Consider the following 14,461-nt stretch of genomic DNA (forward strand, 5'->3'; position numbering starts at 1 on the left):
CAGGGAGTGGATGGCTGCTTTTGTATGTTGGGGTAGCTTGAGGGTTGCCTCAGTTCTAATTTCTCTGAGTTTTTAACTTTATATCTACTTTTCTTTCCATTTTTCTTCTAATGAAAGAAAGACAGAGATCTCCTGGAGATGGAAATGGCAACCAACTCTAGTATTCTTGCCTAGGGAATTCCATGGACAGAGGAGCATGGCAGGCTACAGTACACGGGCTCCCAAGGAGTCATACATGGCTGAGCGACTAACATGTTCACTTTCATTGATTTGTAAGCTACTATATATTAGGGTCTGCCCAGGTGGCGCTAGTGGTAAACAATCTGCCTGCCAATGCAGAAGTTAAGAGATGTGGTTTTGATTCCTGGGTTGGGAAGATCCTTTGGAGGAGGGCATGGCAACTCATTCCAGTATTTTTGCCTGGACAATCTCATGGACAGAGGAGCCTGACAGGCTATAGTCCTTAGGGTCGCACAGAGGCGCAGAGTCAGAAACAACTGAAGTGACTTAGCACCACACATATACTAGCTTGCATTTCTCTGGTAGATAAGCGGTAAAGAAGCTTCCTGCCAATGCAGGAAATGAAAGACCGATCCGTGGGTGAGGAAGATCCTTTTAGTTCAATTCAGCCGCTGAGGCATGTCTGACTCTTTGCAAGCCGGTGGACTGTAGCACACCAGGCTTCCCTGCCCATCACCAACTCCCAGAGCTTGTGCAAACTCATGTCCATCGAGTCAGTGATGCCATCCAGCCATCTCTTCCTCTCTTGTCCCCTTATCCTTCTGCCTTCAGTCTTTCCCAGCATCAGGGTCTTTTCCATTAAGTCAGTTCTTCACACCCCGTGGCCAAAGTGTAGGAACTTCAGCTTCAGCATCAGTCCTTCCAATGAATATTCAGGACTGATTTTCTTCAGGATTGACTGGTTGGATCTCCTTGCAGTCCAAGGAACTCTCAAGAGTCTTCTGCAACACCACAGTTCAAAAGCATCAATTCTACAGTGCTCAGATTTCTTTATGGTCCAACTTTCACATCCATACATGACTACTGGAGAAACCCTAGTTTTGACGAGATGGACCTTTGTTGGCAAAGTAATGCCTTTGCTTTTTAATATGCTGTCTAAGTTGGTCATAGCTTTTCTTCCAAGGAGCAAGCTTCTTTTAGTTTCATGGCTGTGGTCACCATCTGCAGTGATTTTGCAGCCCAAGAAAATAAAGTCTATCCTGTTTCCACTGTTTCCTCATATATTTGCCATGAAGTGATGGGACCAGATGCCATGATCTTAGTTTTTTGAATGTTGAGTTTAAGCCACCTTTTTCACTCTCATCAAGAGGCTCTTTAGTTCTTCCTCACTTTCTGACATAAGGGTGGTGTCATCTGCATATCTGAAGTTACTGATATTTCTCCCAGCAATCTTGATTCTAGCTTGTGCTTCATCCAACCTGGCATTTCACATGATGTACTCTGCATATGAGTTAAATAAGCAGGGTGACAATATACAGCCTTGACGTACTCCTTTCCCTATTTGGAACCGGTCTGTTGTATGATGTCCAGTTGACTTGTATAAAGATTTCTCAAGAGGCAGGTAAGGTGGTCTGATATTCCCATCTCTAAGAATTTTCCACTGTGATCACTACAGTCAAAGGCTTTGGCATAGTCAATAAAGCAGAAATAGATGTTTTTGTAGACCTTTCTTGCTTTTTCTGTGATCTAACAGATGTTGACAATTTGATCTCTGGTTCCTCTGCCTTATCTAAATCCAGCTTGAACATCTGAAAGTTCACGGTTCACATACTTGTTGAAGCCTGGGTTGGAGAATTTGAGCATTACTTTGCTACCATGTGAGATGAGTACAACTGTGTGATAGTTTGAACATTCTTTGGCATTGCCTTTCTTTGGGATTGGAATGAAAACTGACCTTTTCCAGTCCTGTGGCCACTGCTGAGTTTTCCAAATTTGCTGGCATATTGAGTGCAGCACTTTCACAGCATCATCTTTTAGGATTTGAAATAGCTCAGCTGGAATTCTATCACCTCTGCTAGCTTTCTGAGTAGTGATGCTTCCTAAGGCCCACTTGACATTACATTCCAGGATGTCTGACTTTAGGTGAACGATCACACCATCGTGGTTATCTGGGTCATGAAGATCTTTTTTGTACAGTTCTTCTGTGTATTCTTGCCACCTCTTCTTAATCTTCTACTTCTGTTAGGTCCATACCATTTCTGTCCTTTATTGAGCCCATCTTTGCATGACATGTTCCCTTGGTATCTCTAATTTTCTTGATGAGATTTCTAGTCTTTCCCATTCTATTGTTTTCCACTATTTCTTTGCATTGATTGCTGAGGAAGGCTTTCTTATTTCTGCTTGCTATTCTTTGGAACTCTGCATTCAGATGGGTAGGTATATCTTTCCTTTTTACCTTTGCCATTAGCTTCTCTTCTTTTCTTGGCTATTTGTAAGGCCTCCTCAGACAATCCGTTTGCCTTTTTGCCTTTCTTTTTCTTGGGGATGGTCTTGATCCCTGTCTCCTGTACAATGTTACGAACCTCTGTCCATAGTTCTTCAGGCACTCTCTCTATCAGATCTAATCCCTTTAATCTATTTATCACTTCCACTGTATAATTGGAAGGGATTTTATTTAGGTCATAACTGAATGGTCTAGTGGTTTTCCCTACTTTCTTCAAGTTGGTATTTGACCATAAGGGGTTCATGATCTGAGCCACAGTCAGCTCCCTATCTTGTTTTTGCTAACTGTATAGAGCTTCTCCATCATTGGCCGCAAAGAATATGATCAATCTGATTTTGGTGTTGACCATCTGGTGATGTCCATGTGTAGAGTCTTCTCTTGTGTTGTTGGAAGAGGGTGTTCACTATAACTAGTGTGTTCTCTTGGCAAAACTCTGTTAGCCTTCCCTGCTTCATTTTGTACTCCAAGGCCAAACTTCCCTGTTATTCCAGGTACCTCTTGACTTCCTACTTTCGCATTCCAGTCCTCTATGATGAAAAGGACATCTTTTTCGGTATTAGTTCTGGAAGGTCTTGTAGATCTTCATAGAACCATTCAGCTTCTTTGGCATTAGTAAAAGAGTATAAGGTTCATTAAATCTTTTCATACATATTGCCTACTGCCCCGAAAGCTTTATTAAATTACACATATGCAGAGTACATCATGAGAAACGCTGGACTGGAAGACACACAAGTTGGAATCAAGATTGCCAGGAGAAATATCAATAACCTCAGATATGCAGATGACACCACCCTTATGGCAGAAAGGGAAGAGGAACTAAAAAGCCTCTTGATGAACGTGAAAGTGGAGAATGAAAAAGTTGGCCTAAAGCTCAGCATTCAGAAAACGAAGATCATGGCATCCGGTCCCATCACTTCATGGGAAATAGATGGGGAAACAGTGGAAACAGTGTCAGACTTTATTTCTGGGGGCTCCAAAATCACTGCAGATGGTGACTGCAGCCATGAAATTAAAAGACGCTTACTCCTTGGAAGAAAAGTTATGACCAACCTTGATAGTATATTCAAAAGCAGAGACATTACTTTGCTGACTAAGGTCTGTCTAGTCAAGGCTATGGTTTTTCCTGTGGTCATGTATGGATGTGAGAGTTGGGCTGTGAAGAAGGCTGAGTGCCGAAGAACTGATGTTTTTGAACTGTGGTGTTGGAGAAGACTCTTGAGAGTCCCTTGGACTGCAAGGAAATCCAACCAGCCCATTCTGAAGGAGATCAGCCCTGGGATTTCTTTGGAAGGAATGATGCTAAAGCTGAAGCTCCAGTACTTTGGCCACCTCATGTGAAGAGTTGACTCATTGGAAAAGACTCTGATGCTGGGAGGAATTGGGGCAGGAGGAGAAGGGGATGACAGAGGATGAAATGGCTGGATGGCATCACTGACTCAATGGATGTGAATCTGAGTGAACTCCAGGAGTTGGTGATGGACAGGGAGGCCTGGCGTGCTGCGATTCATGGGGTCGCAAAGAGTCAGACACGACTGAGCAACTGAACTGAACTGAACCTTATCATGTATGCAGAAGACAGAAGTGGGGTATCTCCTGGAACAGCAAAGACAGTAGACCGCTTCCTCCCCACAAGCTACTGCCCTCAGCTGTGAAGACCCCCAGGCAGGAGTTTCTACACAGAGCATATTGCTGCTACTGCTAAGTCGCTTCAGTTGTGTCCAACTCTGCGCGACCCCATAGACAGCAGCCCACCAGGCTCTCCCATCCCTGGGATTCTCTAAGCAATAACACTGGGTTGCCATTTCCTTCTCCAATGCATGAAAAGTGAAAGTGAAGTCACTCAGTTGTGTCCGACTCTTAGCGACCCCATGGACTGCAGCCCACCAGGCTCCTCCGTCCATGGGATTTTCCAGGCAAGAGCACTGGAGTGGGTTGCCATTGCCTTCTCCATACAGAGCATATTATAAACGTCATATTGAAACATCATATTGGAAACACCCCAAGCTCACTCTTTTTGAAGCAATTTATTGTTTCAGAGAATGTTGTCATATTTTATGATCTATTGTGTATGTAGTTGTTTGTTATGTCATTTTTCAATTTTATGACTTGCACAGCCACTGTGCTGGTGAACTGCTCTTATTCCAGGCAATCAGGATGCACAGAGGGCTGGCATTGAGTTTCTTACCTTCTGTCTTTGATCCCTTTGCCACTGTTTTTATTGAGGGATATTTACAAATAGAAAGCCAAGAGGTTGAATGGCTATAAGTTTATCCTCCCTTTAAAATCTCATCTCTGGAAGGAGAACCTGGCTCTCCCAAAGATTTCATGTGCTCTGGGTTCTGGGTTTGTGTGATTGACATGACCTTTCCTTGTCAATAACCAGCTTGGATGAACAGCTTACCATGTGACCCCATGGCTGCTCTGTACTTAGTTGCTCAATTGTGTCTGACTCTTTGCAACTCCATGGACTATAGCCTGCCAGGCTCCTCTGTCTATGGAGATTTTCCAAGTAAGAATACAGAGTGGGTTTCCATGCCCTCCTCCAGGGGATCTTCCCAACCCAGGGATCAAACCCAGGTCTCCCGCATTGCAAGCAGTTTCTTTACCATCTGAGCCCCCAGGACAGCCCCTCTAGCTGTGCCCTTCCTTAGTGATCAAGAAACTGCTGGTTCCAAGAATGCCCTGTCTGATCTCATGGATTCCAAGGACTAAGTGCAATCTAGTCTCCAGTTCTTACAACTGGAAGCAGTCAGACAATGGGCTGTTGGACAAAGGAGCTAAGCATGACTGACAGGAGGGGGCACTGGCAGCAACAATTTGTTTAGTCTTTAAAATTGGCAGCAACAATACTGATAAATTCAATCCAGAATGCAAAATTCATCTTCATCTAGACGGTGAAGCATCTGCTCTTACTTACTTTTGGTAGAGCAGATGTTACTCTTTGAGTGAGAGAATATAATCTTCACACTCAGTGAAAGCCAGGCACTCAGCTCCTTCTAGTAATACCTTAATGCTCTGCTTCCTTCGCAATTCAGCTTGCCAATCCTAGAGGAAGATGGGTTACCAGTCTTTTGAGGCTGATCTTTTTTTGTATATAGATAAGTAACTCAGGTTACTGATGACATGTTGGAAGTATTTCCAACTAAGAAATTTTTTCTCAGAAGCTTTAGTAACAAATTTGTTAGTTCCATTTTCTGCCAAAATGGCAAACTTTGAAGTTTCAGAAACGTGAACAGCCTTACATATGATAGAAATATTATGAAAATAGTAACAAGGAATATCTCTACAGCAAGCTCCTTAGTCCTTGGAATATCCATTCTTCAGCTTGGGTTTCCCTCTCATCAGTCCAGGCATTGACAAAGCTTGTGAAATAATGGAAGTGAAAGACACGTTGATTTTGTATTTGCAATAGCGTTTTCTTTCACCAGATTATGAAAGGCATGCATGCCCAAGGCAGGGAACTTGGAAAATACAGAAAACCCACCAAGAAAAATGATCTCCCAAGTAATCAGTTTCACCACACAAAGGTGAGCGTTGTTAACATCTTGATAAACATTCTTAATTAAAGAGGCAGAGGCCTCAGTCCATTAGCACCTCTGCTCTGCCATCTTGCACCTAATGTTAGGAAATTCTGGAGTGCTCCTAAATCAACCCAGGGAAATTATTAGTTTTCTCAACTATCTCTGGAGGCGAGACTATTGTTGGCAGTCATTTCCCGTTTCTCACAAACTGGAAGTTAGGAAATTCTTTGTGTAGCCTTTGACCACTGGCCGGGAATGAGGGATATTAGTGTTAGTTCCAACTTTGCCATTTATACCCACAGGGTGACCTCTGGCAAGTCCAGCCTTACGTTCTATCTGAAAACCCTTCCAGCAACAGCATCCACTAGCCCCAGCTGCTTAATCTCTCTGAGCCTCTGTTTCCCAGCAAGTAAAATAATGAGTGGATCAGTAGGGGGCCTTTTTACATTAAAAATAATTTTTTTTTGGTCGTCCAGTGGTTAAGACTTCCCGCTTCCAACACAAAGGTCATGGGTTCCATCCCTGATCAGGGAACTAAGATCCCACATGCTGTGCAGTGTGGGCCAAGATTAAAATACAGAAAGAAAAGAAAAAGAAATTTATTTAAAGAATAGCTATGTGACTATGCTTCAATTTTAAAAATTAATTAAAAATTAATAAAAACATTTCTTTATTTAAAGAATGTCTATATGTGTTTACCTGAGTCGCTTTGCTGTGCAGCAGAGATTGACATAACATTGTAAATCAACTATACTTCAATTTTTAAAATTAATTAAAAATTAATTAAAATATTTCTTTATAAAATTTATTTTTTAGAGCAGTTTTTGGTTCAGAGCAAAGCCAAGGGAAGAGTACAGAGATTCCCCATGTAGCCCCATTCCCACCCAACCCCCAGCTGCCTTCACCATCAAAATCCCCTACCAGAGATGTATCAGTGATTTGTTCGAATTGATAAACTTATGTTTACACACCGTTATCACCTGAAGCTTGTAGTTTAATTTAAGGGTCACTTGCATATGCACGTGCTTGGTGTTCTGCATTCTGTGGGTTTTGAAAAATGTAAAATGACATGTATCCTTCAGTACAGTATTGTATGGACTGGTCTCCATATTGTATGATATTTAAGACATTGAGGACATTCTGCCCTAAAAATCCTCTGTGCTCTATTCATCCCACCCATTTCCATAACCCCTATAAACTGCTGATATTTTTTACTGTCTTCTTAGTTTCATCTTTTGCAGAATGTCATGTAGTTGGAATCATACATTAAGTAGTCGTTTCAGATTATCTTCTTACACATAGTAATGTGAATTTAAGATTCTTCTATGTCTTTTGATGCCTTGATAGCTCATTTCTTTATAGCCCTGAATAATCTTCCATTGTCTGGATTTACCACAGTTTATCCACTTACCTTCCCTGGTGGCTCAGAGGCTAAAGCGTCTGCCTGGAATGCGGGAGACCCAGGTTCGACCCCTGAGTCAAGAAGATCCCCTGGAGAAGGAAATGGCAACCCACTCCAGTATTCTTGCCTGGAGAATCCCATGGAGGAAGGAGCCTGGTAGACTACAGTCCATGGGGTTGCAAAGAGTTGGACATGACTGAGCAACTTCAGTTGCACATCCACTTACTTACTATAGGACATCTTGCCTCCAAGCTTTGGCAGTTAGAGTAATGCTGCCATAGATGTCCACGTGCAGGTTTTGTGTAGACATAAATGTTCAACTCATTTTGGTAACTATGAAGGCGCATGATTGCTGGCTTAAGTACAAAGAGTATGTTTAGTAAAAATTTGCCAAATTGTCTGCCAAAGTGGCTACACCACTGTTCATCTCTTCCAGCAACGAGTGAGAGTTTCTGCCACTCCGCATCCTCGCCAGCATTTGCTGTTGTCGGCATTTAGATTTTGGTCCTTCTAACAGGTGTGTAGGTGCATCTCACTGTTGTTCTCATCAATTCTCTACCTGATGTGAAGAGCTGACTCATCGGAAACGACCCCGATGCTGGGAAAGATGGAGGGCAAGAAGAGAAGGGGGGCAACAGAACATGAGATGGTTGGATGGCATCACCGACTCAACGGACATGAGTTTGAGCAAACTCCTGGAGATAGTGAAGGACAGGGAAGCCTGGCATGCTGCAGTCCAGGGGGTCGCAAAGTGTCAGACACGACTGAGCGACTGAAAACCAGCAACAACAATTGACATTTGATGCGAAGGATCTTTTTATTGGCCTATCTTCTATCTCTTCTTTGGTGAGGTCTCTGTTCAGGTCTTTTGTCCATTCTTTAATTGGGTCATTGATTTTCTCTCTCTTGAGTTTCAAGTTTTTGTTTATTTTGCTAAGAGTCCTCTAATAGATGTGTCTTTTGCAAATATTTTCTCCCAGTCTATGGCTTGTCTTCTCATGGTCCTGAGATCCATGGTTTTTAAACCTTCTGCTCGAGCCTTGGGTGTCAGAAGGAGCCTCCGGTCCCCCGAGGATGGGGGCGTGAATCAGAGAGGGAGAGGCTGAGGGACCAACCTCTAGTCTCCCCTTCCCCATTTCTTCTGCTTTAATCAGAGAGATTTGACTTCATTCAGTTTATATGTGAGGGTTTCACAGGAAATTCACTCTTTTAAAAGGATTTTGTTCCTCCAAATGGTGTGAAAAACCACGAAACTTAAATTAAATCCACAATTCTAGAATTCTGTGTCTCCTTTTTTACAATGTAATACATCCTTTCACAAGGCTCTGTTAAGGAGAAATGAGACAGACCTGTCACAGTCATGTGACACTTTTTCAACACAATTTTCATCTAATGCAGAGCTCTCTTGAAATGATGGAACTGATATATCTGAAGAATAGGTATCATCTACATGTCCACTTATCTTTCTGAAACAGTAATTTTGGACAGTAATTATCGTTTTCAAAATAATCAGTGAGAAGTGTCAGCCATTTCACCATTTTCATTCTGTGTCTAAGAAAAGGGGAGAGAATATATCTGCATCTCTGTGGCTCTGAAGATAAACATGCAAACCCAAACCAGAAGGGGTGGCCTTTACAATCACACAAGAAGGTGTCACTTCACAGTGCCCAGTGTAGATCATCACCGGATTTTTAAACAGTGCTGTTCAACTCAGAATGACAAGAACATGTGCATTCAACCAGCTGTATATTCTTAGGTCATATATCATTTTTTGTGGCTTTGCGGTTAAGTCAGATGAATGTTTAATGATGTTTTATAAACATTTGTATTCACGCTAACCCTGTTTATTGCGTGGACAGAGGAGGGCGGCATGTTCTTTATTTTGTTTATGTATTGCCTTTGTTCCACAAAGGATTTGAAATGGACTACTGAATTTCATGTGATGCAAAATGAAGAGAGGGAAGTCGCTCAGTCGTGTCCGACTCTTCACGACCGCATGGACTGCAGCCTACCAGGCTCCTCCGTCCATGGGATTTTCCAGGCAAGAGTACTGGAGTGGGGTGCCATCACCTTCTCCGGATGCAAAATGAGGAAGGCAGTAATTGACACAATCTGAAAAAAAAGGGAAAATAATGTGAAGAAAATAATAAATTCAGGAGTCAGATTAGCACACAGCAGTCCATCTGTACAGTTCCTAGGAGTGGGCCACAAATTTGGCTCTCAGCTTCTTTCGCTAGGCCAAAGCAAAGAGAACACATTTCATTATAAGGTCTACCGACTTTTAGTAAAAATAAAATAGACTTGTTGTTCAATGTAAAAACTCTCCTTTAGGCAAATCTCTACAAGGTCTATTTACTACAACCAGCACCTGCTAAGGATGCTGCAGCATCCTTTGAGTGTCCTGTTCTCTTGCCATGCCCTCCTCCAGAGGATCACCCCAACCCAGGGATCGAACCCACGTCTCTTATGTCTCCTGCATTGGTAGATGGATTCTTTACCACTAGCATCACCTGGGAATTCCTCTGATAAGAGAGTAGGGTGCCGATATATGAGGTTGCCAGTTAGGGGAAGATCCGTTTATTTTGATCATCAGCTGGGCAGTTGTTAGGGGTAAATACCTCCTGTGAAATTTGTTAACTGTGTATAGGGTCTGATAGGATGAGCTCAAGCCCTGACCATTATACTAACCAAAGTGGAGGTTCAGGGCAAGGGCTGAGGCATCGGGAGTTGGGAGGATTCCTCATGTGGAGTAGGAAGGACTCAAATGCTGTCTCATCTCATGATGTACCAGATCAGGAGTCTAGTCTCTACTTTGCCCATCTTGTGCAGACACCTAGGTGTGCTCTGTGCCCTGCTGCAGTGTAATAAATCGCCTCAAGACTTAATGGCTAAGAAAAGAGAAAAAAGGGTTTGGATTCTCTTAATCATGGATTTGGATAGAGCACAGAGGTCATGGACTGTTCCTCTTCATCATGTCTGGGGCCTCAGATGAGGGTCATGCACTAACAGTAATTTGGTAGTCATTGCCTAGAGACATCTTAAAGGTCTTTGTCCACATGCTGCCTACTGATGCTGGCTGTTGGCGGTGCGTCAGCCAACAGTCAACTGTGATGCTTATCTGTGGCCTTGGCTTCTTCGTGGCCTGTTGCACTGTGCTTCTTACAAGGAAGGCAGTGAGGGCTCCAGAAGCAAGTGTTCCAGTTGACAGGCAGAAGCTGTATGCCTTAGATGACAAGCATATTGTACCTTGGAAGCCAGGCAGTGTCATCTATCCCATTCTACTGATTGCAAGCAAGTCACGGGTCCACCCAGCCTCCAGGGAGGGGCATAACTCACACATCTCCATGACAGGAGTGCCAAGATCACACTCTGGAAACCCATGTTGGATGGGAGATATCGTTGTGATCATTTTTGGAAAATAAATCTGCCCCCATGTGTGTAAAGAGCCGCTTCCAGCTCTGCACTATTGCTCCATTGTCTTTGAAATGGCAAGTGAGAAAAGGTGAGATGCAGGGCAACAAATCCATCCAGACTGCTTTAACCTATGTTTTCTGGGGGAAAAAAAAACCAAAAACAAGACCTCTTGAGACCAGGCCAGCTCACCTGGACTAGGAGTTCCACATGGAACCGGTGAACAAACTCCATTGTATTAGACAGGCCACCCATTTTCCATAAAGTTATCTCTTCAGACTGTCTTCTTCCTGATCTCAGAAAGGTAGTAATTGACTGAGGAATAGGAAAATCAGGAACCTGGCTGTTTCTTCATATATTACAGACATAACTAACAAAAAGGAGGCCCCTAAGCAATATAGGGCTTCCCTGATGACTCAGGTGCTAAAGAATCTGCCTGAAATGCAGGACACGAGAGTCTGATCCATGGGTCAGCAATATAGATTCATAATGGCTTCATCCTAAAAGGTATAAGGCTAGGGGACTATTTATTTATTTTAAATTTATTGATTTTAATTGGATAGGGGACTATTTATTATGAAAAGTAAAGACAGTGATTTTATGTATAGGAGGGAGACACATGGATACCACTAACAATATATTTTTTTCTTTTAACATTTGATTTATTTTGGCTGTGCTAGGTCTTTGTTGCTGTGCACAGGGGCACAGGCTCTAGGCAAGGGCTTTAGTACTTGGGGCACACTGACTCAGTAGTTGTGACTCATGGGCTCTGGAGCATAGCCTCGACATTGTGGTGCACAGGTTTAGTTGCCCTGAGGCATGCAGGATCTTCCCGGATCAGGGATTGGACCCATGTTCCCTGCAATGGTTCCCTAATTCTTAACCACTGGACTACCAAGAAATTCCTAAAAAAAATTTTTTTAAGTACACTTTTGAGATTTCATTTCACGTCAATTAAATCAAGTCATCAGTTTCACCACCTGAAATCAGTTAGAGGTTTGTCCTTTGAGTCAGCTTGAAGGCATTGATATACTAAGTAGAATCTCTATTAGATTTCACTAAAAATTATGCTAAATTGATAAATGTCACTGAATCATTCGTGGATGAGTTCATAGTCATCTGTGCCACGGGAGTACTCGTGGGTATTATAGTGATGCCAAAATGAAAGGACTGCCGTGGTCCCTGTTGTGTTGTGACAAGAATCCGTATCTTCGCTGTGATCCCTCTCACTATGAGGCCACTTAGAAGATGACTGGAGGAGTGTGTGATCTTACAAAGACTAGAGTAATAGTAAACATTTGCTCAAGGACTGGGAGTTATGAAAAGTTCTTCACCTTTTAGTGAATAATCACACACTGCTAGAAGGATGGACGTTTCCTGCCTATGGACAAATATTGCTCAAGGCAACACTCTTTTTGTTCAGTTCATGAAATGAGAAGTCAGTTCCTGCATGGTACAGTGCAGTCTCTGAAACCTTAATAATGTTGGGAGCGGCATCTTTGAATAATGACTAACTAAACATTCTGGCATCCTAGGCTTCCCTCTTGATTCTTTGAACTTATTGGTTGCTATGAATTATGTTACTATTCAGAAGGAATGGTTAGCATGACAGGAGATGATGAGGTGGTTCTAGGATCTAGAGAATGCTTTCTATGACAAAATGTGGCGATATCGGCATTTGGGAAGAGAAATGATTTATAACCTAAGTTATATTCCCAAATGCCAGTATCGCCACATTTTGTTATAATTTATAACTATGCAACCTAAGGACCTCCCTGGTGGCTCAGTCAGTAAAGAATCCGCCTGCAATGTGGGAGACCCAGGTTCGATCCCTGGGTTGGGAAGATCCACTGGAGAAGGAAATGGCAACCCACTCCAGTATTCTTACCTGGAGAATTCCATGCACAAAGGAGTATGGTGGGCTACAGTCCACGGGATTGCAAAGAGTAAGACCTGACTGAGTGACTAACACTTTCACTTTCATGGAACCTAAGGCCTTAGGAATGCAGAAAATGGTAACAAAAGGAGGTGTACCAAGCATCACTTTGACTTTGTCTGATATATACAGTTTATTCATTGATACAGTCAGTAAGTCATAAAATACTTCTCATCTTGCCTTAGAGTAGAACAACTATAACAAATAGGCACCAAAATGTATAATGGTGCAAACCCATGAAGGTTTGTTTCTTGTTTACTTAATATCGCTGGGTGCTTGTATAGGATAGTGCCAGAGCCTTCTTCCGTGTGGTTGTGCAAGGACTCTGCAGTATTAATTGGGTGACTTCCATGGTCATCCTGAGTTATCTCCATTCTAATCAAGCCAGCCAGAAAGGGGAAAGAAGCATAAGAGAGCAAAACATGACAAGTTGGAAAGGAAATTCTCAAAGTGGTTTCAGCATTGGGATAAGACACTTTTCACTGAAGATATAGTCCATGTTTCTAAGAGCTTACATAGTAGTGGCTGTAAAAGAGCAAATCATGGCAATTGTGTGATTCTTAATGCTAGCTAGGCATCAGACTCATCAGTGGGGAGCTTTTAAGAAGCGAGCTCCAACTCCAGCTTTCGGTCAGCAGATTTGGCTGGAACCTGAACAGCCACATCTTGGAAAACCCCACAGAAGAGACCGAGGGACAGCTATGCTTGGGAATCACAAACTCTGGAGATAAATCTCTTAGAATTGCCAGGAACTCCAAATGAGAACCTATTATATAGCACAGGGAACTCTGCTCAGTGCTCTGTGGTGACTGAAACTGGGAAGGAAATCCAAAAGAGAAGGGATGTATGTATATCTGTTTCACTTTGCTGTACAGCAGAAACTAACACAACATTGTAAACCAACTATACACTAATAAAAATTAATTTAAAAATAAAATAAAACTGTGCTTAAGGAAAAAGCAATTAAGCTTGAATGCAGGAAAAAAAAAAAAAAAAGAATTGCCAGGAACCAACACCAGTCCAATAAAACATGCATATTCCTTTGACTAGCCTAGAATGAAATAAATAATAGTCTATACATGTATATCTTTTAAAAAAAATGTAATTTCAGATAATTTCAAAACGGCCATAAAGGAGGAATAACATTGAACTAATTTAAAATAAAATGCTGTATCTTTCAATGCAGATGCTGAGGCTTGACTACAATACAAAAACTGATAAAGTAGTAAAATGCTTACGTGTATTTATAATGCATGGGCTTCCCAGGTGGCACCAGTGGTAAAGAAACTGCCTGCCAGTGCTTGAGACATAAGAGATATAGGTTCGATCCCTGAGTCAGGAAGATTCCCTGGAGGAGGGCACGGCAACCCACCCCAGTATTCTTGCCTGGAGAATCCCATGGACAGAGGAGCCTGGTGGGCTACAGTCCATGGGGTCACAAAGAGTGGGACACGACTGAGTTACTGACACTTTCACTTTTATGCATGTGTGCATGTGTGTGCTCAGTTGTGTAAAGTAATTACCCTCTAATCAGAAATTTTAAAAAAGGAAAACTGCCACAGAACATACACACACACTCACATATACACACACAAAGAAACTGGAACTCAAAATCTTTGATGGATAATGCATCTTTATGGTATCTATTTTGGTGAGGGGCATTTCTAACTTTAAATATGAAATTATCTGCCCTTTGAAAAAAGAAAGAGAAAAGAAGTCCTTCATTC

General features: G+C 42.2%; 1 protein-coding gene across 2 annotated transcripts in view; it reads left to right on the forward strand.

The window, feature by feature from the left end:
• Nucleotides 1-14,461, forward strand: part of ESR1 (estrogen receptor 1) — a 275,093-nt gene that overhangs the window by 251,287 nt on the left and 9,345 nt on the right. The window lies entirely within an intron of this gene.

The sequence above is a fragment of the Capricornis sumatraensis genome, chromosome 13, assembly GCF_032405125.1.
Source record: "Capricornis sumatraensis isolate serow.1 chromosome 13, serow.2, whole genome shotgun sequence".
Taxonomy (NCBI): domain Eukaryota; kingdom Metazoa; phylum Chordata; class Mammalia; order Artiodactyla; family Bovidae; genus Capricornis; species Capricornis sumatraensis.